The sequence below is a fragment of the Ursus arctos genome, unplaced genomic scaffold (genome assembly GCF_023065955.2).
Source record: "Ursus arctos isolate Adak ecotype North America unplaced genomic scaffold, UrsArc2.0 scaffold_22, whole genome shotgun sequence".
Classification (NCBI taxonomy): domain Eukaryota; kingdom Metazoa; phylum Chordata; class Mammalia; order Carnivora; family Ursidae; genus Ursus; species Ursus arctos.
In genome coordinates this window covers 53,845,197-53,857,433 of record NW_026622897.1, presented here as the reverse complement: position 1 = coordinate 53,857,433, position 12,237 = coordinate 53,845,197, and the positions used below count along the sequence as shown (strand labels likewise).

Sequence of the window (12,237 nt, the reverse complement as noted above, 5' to 3'; positions counted from 1 at the left end):
ATCAATCTCTTTCTCTCCCTCTTTTCTCCCTTTCCACCTTGTGCTAGGTTTGAGCCCCTTGACCTAAGTACTTCTGAGTAAATGTCCCTTTTTCCATTGTTGCCAGGTTTATTACTAGCAAATCTATTTCTTCTTAGTGTCTGCAAAATTGGATAATTGAATTTTGTTTTTAAAGGTAATGAGCCCTCCTCGTTATGTTACTTGATGTCAGATTTGAGAAAACACTTCTGGTTGGTTAGGAAAACTTATTCCTTCATGTCATGAATTAGTCGGGTTTTTTTGTTTGGTTGGTTTTTGTGTGTGTGTGTGTGTGTGTGTGTGTGTGTGTGTTTAGAGAAGAAAGTTTTAATTAATAGTGCTACTTTAAGAATGGTCCAACTATATGCCACGCTTAGGTGTTCTTCAAAATATAGTTTTGACAACCAGTCCCCAAGCACATACTACCAATAAATTTTGGTGATTCAGAGGTTATGTTGAAGGGGCACCTGGATGGTGCCAACTGGATGGCAGAGTTGGTTAAGCATCTGACTCTTGGTTTTGCCTGAGTTCCTGATCTCAGGGTCATGAGATCAAGCCCTGCATCAGGCTCCAAGCTCAGTGCAGAGACTGCTTAAAGACTCTCTCTTGCTCTCCCTCTGCCCCCGTCCAACCCCGCTCTTGCACACACATATGTGTGTGTGTACTCTCTCTCTCAGATAAATAAATAAATCTTTTTTAAAAAGTGGAAGAGGTTATGTTGAAAGTTCTAGTCATCCAAACCATAGGAGAAGGCTAAGTTGTTTACTATCACTCCTTTTCTTTTTTTTTTTTTTTAAAGATTTTATTTATTTATTTGACAGAGAGAGACAGCCAGCGAGAGAGGGAACACAAGCAGGGGGAGTGGGAGAGGAAGAAGCAGGCTCCCAGCGGAAGAGCCTGACGTGGGGCTTGATCCCAGAATGCTGGGATCACACCCTGAGCCGAAGGCAGACGCTTAACTCCTGCACCACCCAGGAGCCCCTATCACTCCTTTTCTACCCTGCATTTATGTGTGTTCTTTGCTATGGACTTTTTCTGGGTGTAAGTGGAAATCCTATCTTTGTTGCTAATAAGCCATGTGGCTCTGGTCAATTTATTTTTCCTCTTGCTGGGACTCACTATCATGGTGTAGTAGAAAGAGCACTTTGGAACCAGACATATACTTGAGTCTAAATCCAAGCTCCAGTGCTACTGAAAGTGGCTCTGGGCAAATAATTTTACATTTGAGACTGTATTTCCTTGTCTTTAAAATGGGGAACCTTTTCTTGCAGAACTCCAAATTCTGTTTGACACATAATAGGCAGCTAAATAATCGTTCCCTTCCATGAAGCAAGATTTAGGTTAGATGATTTCTAATAGTCTGATCTAATATGTAGTTTTTAGAATCTTTAAGTCTGCTGTTTTAATAACATGTCCTTATCACTAGTAATAAACACTCTAAACTACCACAACCCAGACAGCCATCTGGTTGCCTTCTTTCCATTCCCTTCAAAGTGTTCCTAATGAGGACTTTTTTTTTTTTTTTAAAGCAGTGATGCCTTGATTTAAATAGCTGGCTGCAATTAAACTTCAGTATTGTGCCTTCATTACAAGGCTCCTAGACTAGAGAATTTGTGACAACAGTGACTAGGACTGCTACCGTGCAGCTCATGACTCATTCATAACTCCCTTAACAGATTTAAGCAGCCTAGTAGATGTTGAAGTTATGCCTATTTGGATTTGCGACATTCATTTCAAAACACACAACTTTTCTTATTCCTTGTTCTCTAAATATGCAGGGAAAGATTTTCCTCCTATTCTCCCCTCCCCTTCTTTCTTTCCTGAGCAGTTAATCATATAATTTTGTTGCTGTTGGTCATATCTCCTAGTAGGCATCATCACGTGGTAGGCAAGCAGCACATCTATGCCCCCATAGCCCTCTGTAGTATAACACTTATCTTTCTGACTTGTAATTATTGGTTGACTGTCTACTCTTCAAGACTGTGAGCTTCTTAAGGGTAGAAGTTGTATCTTAATTTCCCTGAATTCGAGCATGCTGGCTACTTAAGTGCTGACCTATCCTAGACCTATTTGGCCTCATTTTCTAAGAACAATCTTATTTCGTCACCATTTCCTTGAAGATGGCGTAACTAAACTTGTATTCCCTCCTGAAAGCTGTTTCACTTCATAAAATAATGGAATCTAAACTTTATTTCAGCACCAGCACTTAGGCAAAGTGAGTGCTTCCAAATACCTTGTCTTAATTTGAAATTTAAAATACTCATATGGTTGAAGCTCATGCCTGCAGTTAGTGTCTCTCTCTCTCTCTCTCTCTCTCTCTGTTTTTTGTTTTTGTTTTGCTTTTTTAGATTTTATTCATTTATTTGTCAGAGAGAGCACAAGCAGGGGGAGAAGCAGGCAGAGGGAGAAGTAGGCTCCCTGCCAAGCAAGGAGCCCGATGTGGGACTCCATCCCAGGACTCTGGGATCATGACCTGAACCAAAGGCAGATGTTTAACCAACTAAGCCACCCAGGTGTCCCCAGTTAGTCTCTTATATGTAAAGATTTATGCCTGGTTTTGGTTTTATTTTATAACAGTTTATCTCTTCGTTTGTGTTTCCCCAAACCTGAAAGCAATTCCGTTACTATAAAAGAACAAATGTCAATTAGCAATTATTTTTGGAAAACCTGCATTTTATAGGAGTGGGGTTTTTTTTGCCCTTGCTCAGTTTATCCCTTATTCTGTAGGAGTGAAGACTGTTTTCCAAGGAGATGGTACCTGCACATTGATGACTTTAACAAGTACAGGGATCAGAGCAAGCAGTCTACTGTTAAAAGCTCTCCCTAGTCATGTTCCAGGCAATGACAGTTCCCTAAATGTTTCTTGCACCTACTAACTGCCAAGTTTATTTTACTTGCAATGCCTCCTATTTTACTTTTCAAATCCTACAAAACCCATGAAGCTCTTTCAGACCATTCTAGCTCATTCACTTGTTCTGTCCCTCCTCTGAGCTCTATTACACTTTTTGTCATTTCCACTCACTTGTCAGTTATTGTGCATTACTACTCGGTATTGCATTTTTTTGTTATATAAAATTTATGTATCATAATTTGTATGGTAATTAATTTGTCAATTACCATAATTATCATAATTTATATTTTATGGTAATTTTTTAAAGTTACCCCAGTAAAATGGAAGGTCTGGAGTGCAGGGGCCTTTGTTTTTATTTCTTTGCATCTTCTATAGTAAAACATAGCTAGATAAATGTTTTTATAAGATCTCATTTAATGGACATGTGGCACACAATATTCATTTAAAATGAGATCCTAAAGCTTTTCCTGACCATTCGGCCTGCAGTGATCTTTCCATTTTCTGTCCTTTCATAGCACCTATCATTTATACCAGAGATTGGCAAACTTTTCTGTAAAGGGCCAGATAGTGACCATTTTTTGGTTTGCAAGGAGTACAGTTTCTGTAGCAGCTACTCAACTCTGCTGAGTATGGTACAAGCAGCCATGGACAATATGTAATTGAATGTGATTGTGTTTTAACAATACTTTTTTTGTGGACACTGAAATTTGAATTTCATGTAATTTTCTCACATTATTAAATATTATTCTTTTTTCTTTTCTCCCAGCTTTTAAAAATGTAAAGACCATTCTCAGCTCATGAGCCATACAAAAACAGGCGATGGCTGGATTTGTTTATACACCATAGTTTGCCAACCCTATTTCAATACCATTTATTTTGTACTTCTGCTATAGCAGAAAGAATATACGTTTTAAATCCGCAAACTAGGATTCCCTTTCTGGCTTTACTTCATACTACTTAGCTAGTATAAGCTTGACTTTATTTTCTTAAAATGTGGGTAATACTAAATATAACGTTGTATGTTAATTATACTTCAATAAAAACGTCTTAAAAATTGTAATGTGGGTAGTACTAGCTTCAGTTGTTTTTGAACAGATAATGTCTATGTAGAATCATTAAGTTATAAAACTAGATAATGGAAACCTATTTACTATAATTCATGAATTCTAAGATACATTTTGTATTTAAAATGATAGTATCTTAACAATTGCTGTTGGTCAAGTAACAGCCCTCCCTGTATTGTTTCTCCCCACTTGTATGAGCAAACACCAAAACCAGCATCAAAACTTGCAAAGTAGGTGTTCGTAGCTTGGAAGAAAATCCTGGAGGCAAAAGTGAAGCACTCTCTTAACCACTAAGAATTGAATGGTTGTGAGAAGGAATGGATATTCAATCAGATGACTTAAGCATTATTTCTCAAGTTAGAGTCAAAAAGTAATATAGCTCTCCACAAAATGGTAAAGTCAGCATATGAGCTGGTATTTAGTTTTAAGAAACACTCCACCACCACTGTTCTTGTGAGGCACAGAGGACTATATTAGTCCAAGTGATTCAAAAGAGAATAGAACTCTCAGTTTGAAGAAATTGGTTAGAAATACTTTAAGTATTTTGCTCTTATTTTCCTTTTTTATGCCCATAAGAGATATATGTTGAATCAATATAAGTGTAAAAGAGCTCTTTAAGAAATTTAAAGTGAATTCTAAGTGGTCAGGTATGTCTTACTTTAATTGGTAGCTTTTTTCTTAGTGATACTAAAATTGTAGTTCATCTTACTTTTGACAATGCTATATATACAGTATTTTATCTATTCTCCTAACAACTACATTGTGATCTACTTGTTTTGTCTTCCCTAATTTAATTATAAACTCCTGTGTTTTATTTTTTTGCCCCAAAATGGTTAGCACACAGGAGCTCAATAAACATTTGATGAATGAATGAATGGTGCTCTAATACAGTGGACACATGGCATTGTTTCCAATAGTTTAAAATTGTCCACCCTGAATTTAGTAGGGAAGGAAAAGCCATAGATTTGTGGAATATAGAAATGAGATTTTAAAACTGTAATTATTGGGGCGCCTGGGTGGCACAGCGGTTAAGCGTCTGCCTTCGGCTCAGGGCGTGATCCCGGCGTTATGGGATCGAGCCCCACATCAGGCTCCTCTACTATGAGCCTGCTTCTTCCTCTCCCACTCCCCCTGCTTGTGTTCCCTCTCTCGCTGGCTGTCTCTATCTCTGTCGGATAAATAAATAAAATCTTTAAAAGAAAAAATAAAAATAAAAAAAAAATAAAACTGTAATTATTGACAATGCGCAAAAATGAACTTGTGTCCTATTTATATCCTTCTATGGTTTCGTATTTATATCCTTTTATTTTTATTCTATTAAGAAAATATAGCTCAGATTATTAGGAGGATTAAATTTAGATAATGCTTGTAAAGTGCCTAGCACAAATACATGAATGGTTTGTTTCATTCAATCCTCACCCCTTTAATTAAATCAGCTTTTCCTTAAGCATAAGAACCGTGGTGTGAGATATATTAAAATCACTTCAAATTCAGTTTTCTGTGTTAATCACTTGAACTACATTGTTATTAGCTGAACTTCATCACAAATAGCATTTTATCATATTATATGGCTAAGTAGGCTTGGAGGTAGAAATACCCAGAGAATTTACTAATATTTCATAATACTGTTAATTAGGGAAAATGTGCTTCAGTTTTCCCAACCACCTACTTTATAAACCTTTGGAACATAAACCCATTTTTAAGTTGTAGAATCTGTATACTAACATTTTTCTCACTAAATATTGGAAAGTTACAATCTTTTATTTGGTAATTAAAGAAATTACTTTCCTAATCCAGGTCATAATTTAATAAGGATAGTACTTCAGATTTTTATAACATTTAAGAATATCTTCACACTAGGTATCATCATTGTGAATCCTTCCCTGACCTGATTCCATTCCCATCAGTGTCCCAAACAAGATTGGATGTGCCATCTATGTTTCATGGATTGCTAGGCTTATTTCTGCCTTAGCTTTAGTATACAGTGACTGTTTACTTACCGATTTTCTCCCAGGCATGAGCTTTTTGAGGACAAGAACCAAGTTTTAGGGGCGCCTGGGTGGCTCAGTGGTTAAGCATCTGCCTTCGGCTCAGGTCATGATCCCAGGGTCCTGGGATCGAGCCCCGCATCGGGCTTGCTTCCCTCTCAACTTCCCCTTGCTTGTGTTCCCCCTCTCGCTGTCTCTCTCTGTCACATAAATAAATAAAATCTTTAAAAAAAAAAAAAGAACCAAGTTTTATTAATCAGTGGGAACTTCTGGCCTGCTGATTTCCCAAATGCCCAGGAAGTGTATTAGGGCCTTCCATAAAGGGCATACTCAAATATCACTTTAATTGAATTGGAATTAAACTAGTTGATTATATAAGCAAATTGTGACTGGAAAGAGGATCTAGAATAATTGCCCTAAATATATTTGAAATGAAATATCTTATGAAGTATGTCTTATATTCTACATTATCATGGCATTCAGGCGAGTCTGAGAAGGGAGTTAGTTATATGGTGGTTGGTTCTGAACTATATACTTATTAGAGTCTTCTTTATGGTCTTTATTGGCTTGTAAACTCTGACTCCAAACCTGCTGCTTTCTGTCTAAACAGAATAGTAACTTACATAAGTTCTGATCCCTGAGTATAGCTACAAACATTGATTATAAGAATGAACAGCTACAATTAGCCCTTGTAAAACATAAAAAAAAAAAATGCCTTAAATTTTGAGAAGAATATCTAGCCTAAAATTGTTTTGGCTAGTATCTGCCTACAGTATCTTTGTCTCTTGTATTTTGGAACTTTTGTCTCTTTTAAATAATATATAGCTGGAATTTAAAAAATCTTCTCTGAGGGAGATTCAGCTTCATTTTTTTGCATGCATTATCCTAGAGAATATTCTAGTGAGTTTAGTCTATTCTTGATATATTTATATTTATTTCTACCATCTTATTTTGTATTTTGTTCCATCTGACCTGTGCTCCTTCTTCTTCTTCTATTTTTTTTAAATTCATGTAGTTGTATTATAATCTATTCTTTGAGTGGTTATCTTAACATTTTTTGTAACAGTTTTATTGAGATGAAGTTCACATACCATACAACTGACCCATGTAGAGTATATGCTTTTTTTTTAAGCATAGTAATATAGTTCCACGATGAATTTTACAACACGTTCAGCACCCTAAAAAGAAATCCTCATACCCATTAGCAGTCAGCCCTCAGGTTCCCTCAAACTTCCCAGCCCTAGGCATCCACTCATCTATTTTCTATCTATAGATTTCCCTAATCTGGACATTTACAGTAATGGAATTATATTGTGTTTGTGATCTTTTATGATTGGCCTCTTTCACTCAACATAGTATTTTCAAGGTTCATACATGTTGTAGCAGGTTGTAAAATTTCATTCTGAATAATATTCCATTGTTTGGATACCAGATTTTATCCATTCAGTGGTTGATGGACATTTGAGTTGTTTCTACATTTTAGCTATTACAAACAATGCTGCTGTGAACGTTTGTATACATGTTTTAAGGTGAACATTTGTGGCCCTAGAATGAAGGTTGATTCCTTCAGAGGATTCGCTTTGTTTCCACTGGGGTCCTGAGAGCACTACCAGTCTAGATCCAATTAAATTCTCAACCTGAAATGTCCTAGATGTATAAGTGGTATAAATTTAGCCAAAATCAGTTTGACAACTGTCTGTAGTCACAAGTTTCATCAGAGAAGGATTTTCCCCCCTCCCTTCCATTCTTTTGTTTGTTTCAAGTTTTTATTTAAATTCTAGTTAACATATACTGTAAAATTGGCGGAATTTAGTGATTCATCACTTACATATAACACCCAGTACTCATCACAAGTGCCCTCCTTAATACCCATTACCCATTTAGTCCATCCCCCACCCACCTCCACTCTATCAATCCTTGGTTTTTTCTCTATAGTTAAGAGTCTCTTATGGTTTTTCTCCCTCTCCTCCCCCCTCTTTTCCTATGTTCGTGTGTTTTGTTTCTTAAATCCCACATATGAAAAAATAAAACAAGACAAAAGAGGAGAGGGAGACATAACTGGGTTAACTGGGTGATGGACATTGGGGAAGATATATTTTAATTAGCACTGGGTATTATACAAGACTGATCAGTCACATCAAACATAATACATTATATGTTAATTTAAAAAAACTTAAAAATTCCACATATGAATGAAATCATGTGGTATTTGTCTTTCTCTGACTGACTTGTTTTGCTTAGCATAATACATTCTAGCTCCATTCACATCATTGCAAATGGCAAGATTTCATTCTTTTTGAGGGCTGACTAATATTCCTGTGTGTGTGTGTGTGTGTGTATACACATATACATATACATATATATACACACACACACTACTTCATCTTTATCCATTCATCCATTGATAGACATTGGCTGTTGTTGATAATGCTCCTATAAATATCAGGGTGCATGTGTCACTTTGAATCAGTATTTTTGTATCAGGTAGATACCTAGTAGTGTAATTGCTGGGTTGTAGGGCAGTTCTATTTTTAACTTTTTGAGGAACCTCCATACTGTTTTCCAGAGGGGCTGCACCAGTTTGCATTCCCACCAACAGTATAAGAGGATTCTTTTTCTTCTGCATCTTTGCCAACATCTGTTGTTTCCTGACTTGTTAATTTTATCCATTCTGACAGATGTGAGGTACTGTCTCATTGTAGTTTTGAATTGTGTTTCTCTGATGATGAGTGGTGTTGAGTACCTTTTCATGTGTCTGTAGCCATCTCTATGCCTTCTTTGGAAAAATGTCTATTCACATATTTTTCACAATTGCTAAAACTGATACACGAATTCAGCAAAGTTGTAGGATACAAAATCAATGTACAGAAATCTTTTGGGTTTCTATACACCACTAATGAAGCAGCAGAAAGAGATATCAAAGAATCAATCCCGTTTACAACTGCACCAAAACCGATGAGATACCTAGGAATAAAGTTAGCCGAAGAGGTAAAAGATCTGTACTCTGAAAACTATAGAATACTTATGAAAGAAATTGAAGATGACATGAAGAAATGGAAAAACATTCCATGGCTCATGGACTGGAAGAACAAATATTCTTAAAATGTCTATACTACCCAAAGCAATCTACGCATTTAATGTAATCCCTATCCAAATACCACGAGCGTTTTTCTCAGAGCTAGAACAAACAATCCTAAAATGTGTATGGAACCACAAAAGATCCTTTCCATTCAGTGCCAAGTTTCAAGACAGATATTTTTTCTTTAGTCCTGGGATTGGGGTAGAAAGCAGAGTTAATTCTACTTTACCTTTTCACTGATAGTACAATCATTTGAGACACCCGCTTTATGAGAGAAAGGTTTCCTACCAGGCTGCCCAACAAGGCTCCCCACCTTGGCCTTTGTGTCCTGTTCTGTGTGTCCCAGGGAACCCCCCAAACCTCCATTTAGATAGTTGGTAAATGCTACCAAGATAAAAGCCAGCTTTACTGTACCAAATGCCTCTCTGGGTCCCCACCTTTACTTTTGGCCTCAATATTCCATATTCCTTACTTTCTTGCCAGGTCATCTATGCATTTAAAAAGAATGAATGGGGGCGCCTGGGTGGCACAGCGGTTAAGCGTCTGCCTTCGGCTCAGGGCGTGATCCCGGCGTTACGGGATCGAGCCCCACGTCAGGCTCTTCCACTATGAGCCTGCTTCTTCCTCTCCTGCTCCCCCTGCTTGTGTTCCCTCTCTCGCTGGCTGTCTCTATCTCTGTCAAATAAATAAATAAAATCTTAAAAAAAAAATGAATGAATATATAATTATATGGCATATATGATATGTAAAAGTCTAATATATAAATAGTCTTACATATTATGTATTGATTTTTATATATTTTTTACGTGCACATACATAAAATTTTAGCCAGTATTTCCAAAGTTGGATCTGTCAAGGTACCTAATTACCATTGATAGAAACAGTCCCTAACATAAAATTTTTATACTTAGGAAAACTGTTAGTCAAGTGTGAAAATGGGGCAATAACATTATCTGGCATGGAGAGTTTCAAAATTAATCTCCCTTTCTCAGGAAGCTCACAGAGGATGTGTTCTATCAAAATAAGAAAATGCATCAAGAAAAATAGTGGATACAGGAATCAAGGATTTAGCACAGGAGAAAGGCAAAAGGAATTCCCAGGGTGATGGTGAAATGACAGCAATTCATCATATCCAGAGAGCAAACAGTCCTATTTGGAGGAGAATGGAAGGTGCCAAGAATGGAAATTTACAAAGAAAAAACAGAACTGATAGATTCTTTTTAAAGATTTTTTAATAATTTTTTTATTATGTTATGTTAGTCAGCATACAGTATATCCTTAGTTTTTGATGTAGTGTTCCATGATTCATTATTTGCGTATAATACCCAGTGCACCATGCAACATGTGCCCTCCTTAATACCCATCACCGGCCTATCCCAGTCCCCCACCCCCTCCCCTCTGAAGCCTCCAGTTTCCCAGAGTCCATAGTCTCTCATGGTTCATTCCCCCTTCTGTTTACCCTCCCTTCCTTCTTCCCTTCCTTCTCCTACCGATCTTCCTGCTGTTTCTTATGTTCCATAAATGAGCGAAACCATATGATAATTGTCTTTCTTTGCTTGACTTATTTCACTTAGCATAATCTCCTCCAGTCCCATCCATGTTGCTACAAATGTTGGGTAATCGTTCTTTCTGATGGCTGAGTAATATTCCATTGTATATATGGACCACATCTTCTTAATCCAGTCATCTGTTGAAGGGCATCTTGGCTCCTTCCACGATTTAGCTATTGCGGACAATGCTGCTATGAACATTGGGGTACATATGGCCCTTCTCTTCACTGTGTCTGTATCTTTGGGGTAAAAACCCAGTAGTGCAATTGCTGGATCATAGGGTAGCTCTATTTTTAACTTTTTAAGGGACCTCCACGGTGTTTTCCAAAGCGGCTGTACCAACTTGCATTGCCACCAACAGTGGCAGAGAGGGATCCCCTTTCTCCACATCCTCTCCAACATTTGTTGTTTCTTGCTTTGTCCATTTTTGCCATTCTAACTGGCGTTAAGTGGTATCTCAAGGTGGTTTTGATTTGAATTTCCCTGATGGCTAATGATTTTGAACATTTTTTCATGTCTGTTAGTCATTTGTATGTCTTCATTGGAAAAGTGTCTGTTCATATCTTCTGCCCATTTTTTGATTTGATTATTTGTTTCTCATGTATTGAGTTTGAGAAGTTCTTTGTAGATCTTGGATACCAGTCTTTTATCTGTAGTGTCATTTGCAAATACCTTCTCCCATTCCGTGGGCTGCCTCTTAGTTTTGTTGACTGTTTCCTTGGCTGTGCAGAAGCTTTTTATCTTGATGAAGTCCCACAAGTTCATTTTTTCTTTTGTTTCTCTTGCCTTTGGAGATGTGTCATGAAAAAAGTTGCTGTGGCCGATGTCAAAGATGTTACAGGCTATGTTCTCCTCTATAATTTTGGTGGATTCCTGTCTCACATCAAGGTCTTTCATCCGTTTGGAGTTTATCTTTGTGTATGGTATGAGAGAGTGGTCAAGTTTCATTCTTTTACATGTAGCTGTCCAATTTTCCCAGCACCATTTATTAAAGAGACTGTCTTTTTTCCCCTGGATGTTTCTTCCTGCTTTGTCAAAGATTAGTTGCCCAAAGAGCCGAGGGTCCATTTCTGCGTTCTCTATTCTGTTCCATTGGTCTATGTGTCTGTTTTTGTACCAGTACCATGCTGTCCTTTAGTATAGCTTGAAATCTGGCAACATGATGCCCCCTGCTTTGTTTTATTTATTTATTTGACAGAGAGAGAGACAGCCAGAGAGAGAGGGAACACAAGCAGGGGGAGTGGGAGAGGAAGAAGCAGGATCCCAGCAGAGCAGGGAGCCCAATGCAGGGCTCGATTCCATGACCCTGGGATCACGCCCTACGCCAAAGGCAGATGCTTAACGACTGAGCCACCCAGGCGCCCTGGACCTGATAGATTATTTAATGTGATTGTATTAAGAGAAATTTTACAGATTTCTCAAAGGCTTTTTTTGTTGATGTTAAAAAAATTTTCATTGTGAAATATACATACAGAAAGTTTAAAATATGTATGTGCAGATCAGAGAAGAATAAAATAAATTCCCATGTATCTATCACCTGGCTTATGAAAGAACATTATTAGCACTTCAGAAGCGTGTTTACTTCTCCCCAAAAGCACCTCCACTCCCCACGGTCTTGAATTGCGTGTTTGTCATTCTCTTGCTTTTCCTTATAGTTTTATCACCTGAGCATGTATCCATAAAAAAG

The 12,237-nt window shown here is 37.4% G+C and overlaps 1 protein-coding gene across 1 annotated transcript in view; it reads left to right on the top strand.

Moving 5' to 3' along the window:
* Window positions 1-12,237, top strand: part of PPME1 (protein phosphatase methylesterase 1) — a 72,187-nt gene that overhangs the window by 8,711 nt on the left and 51,239 nt on the right. The window lies entirely within an intron of this gene.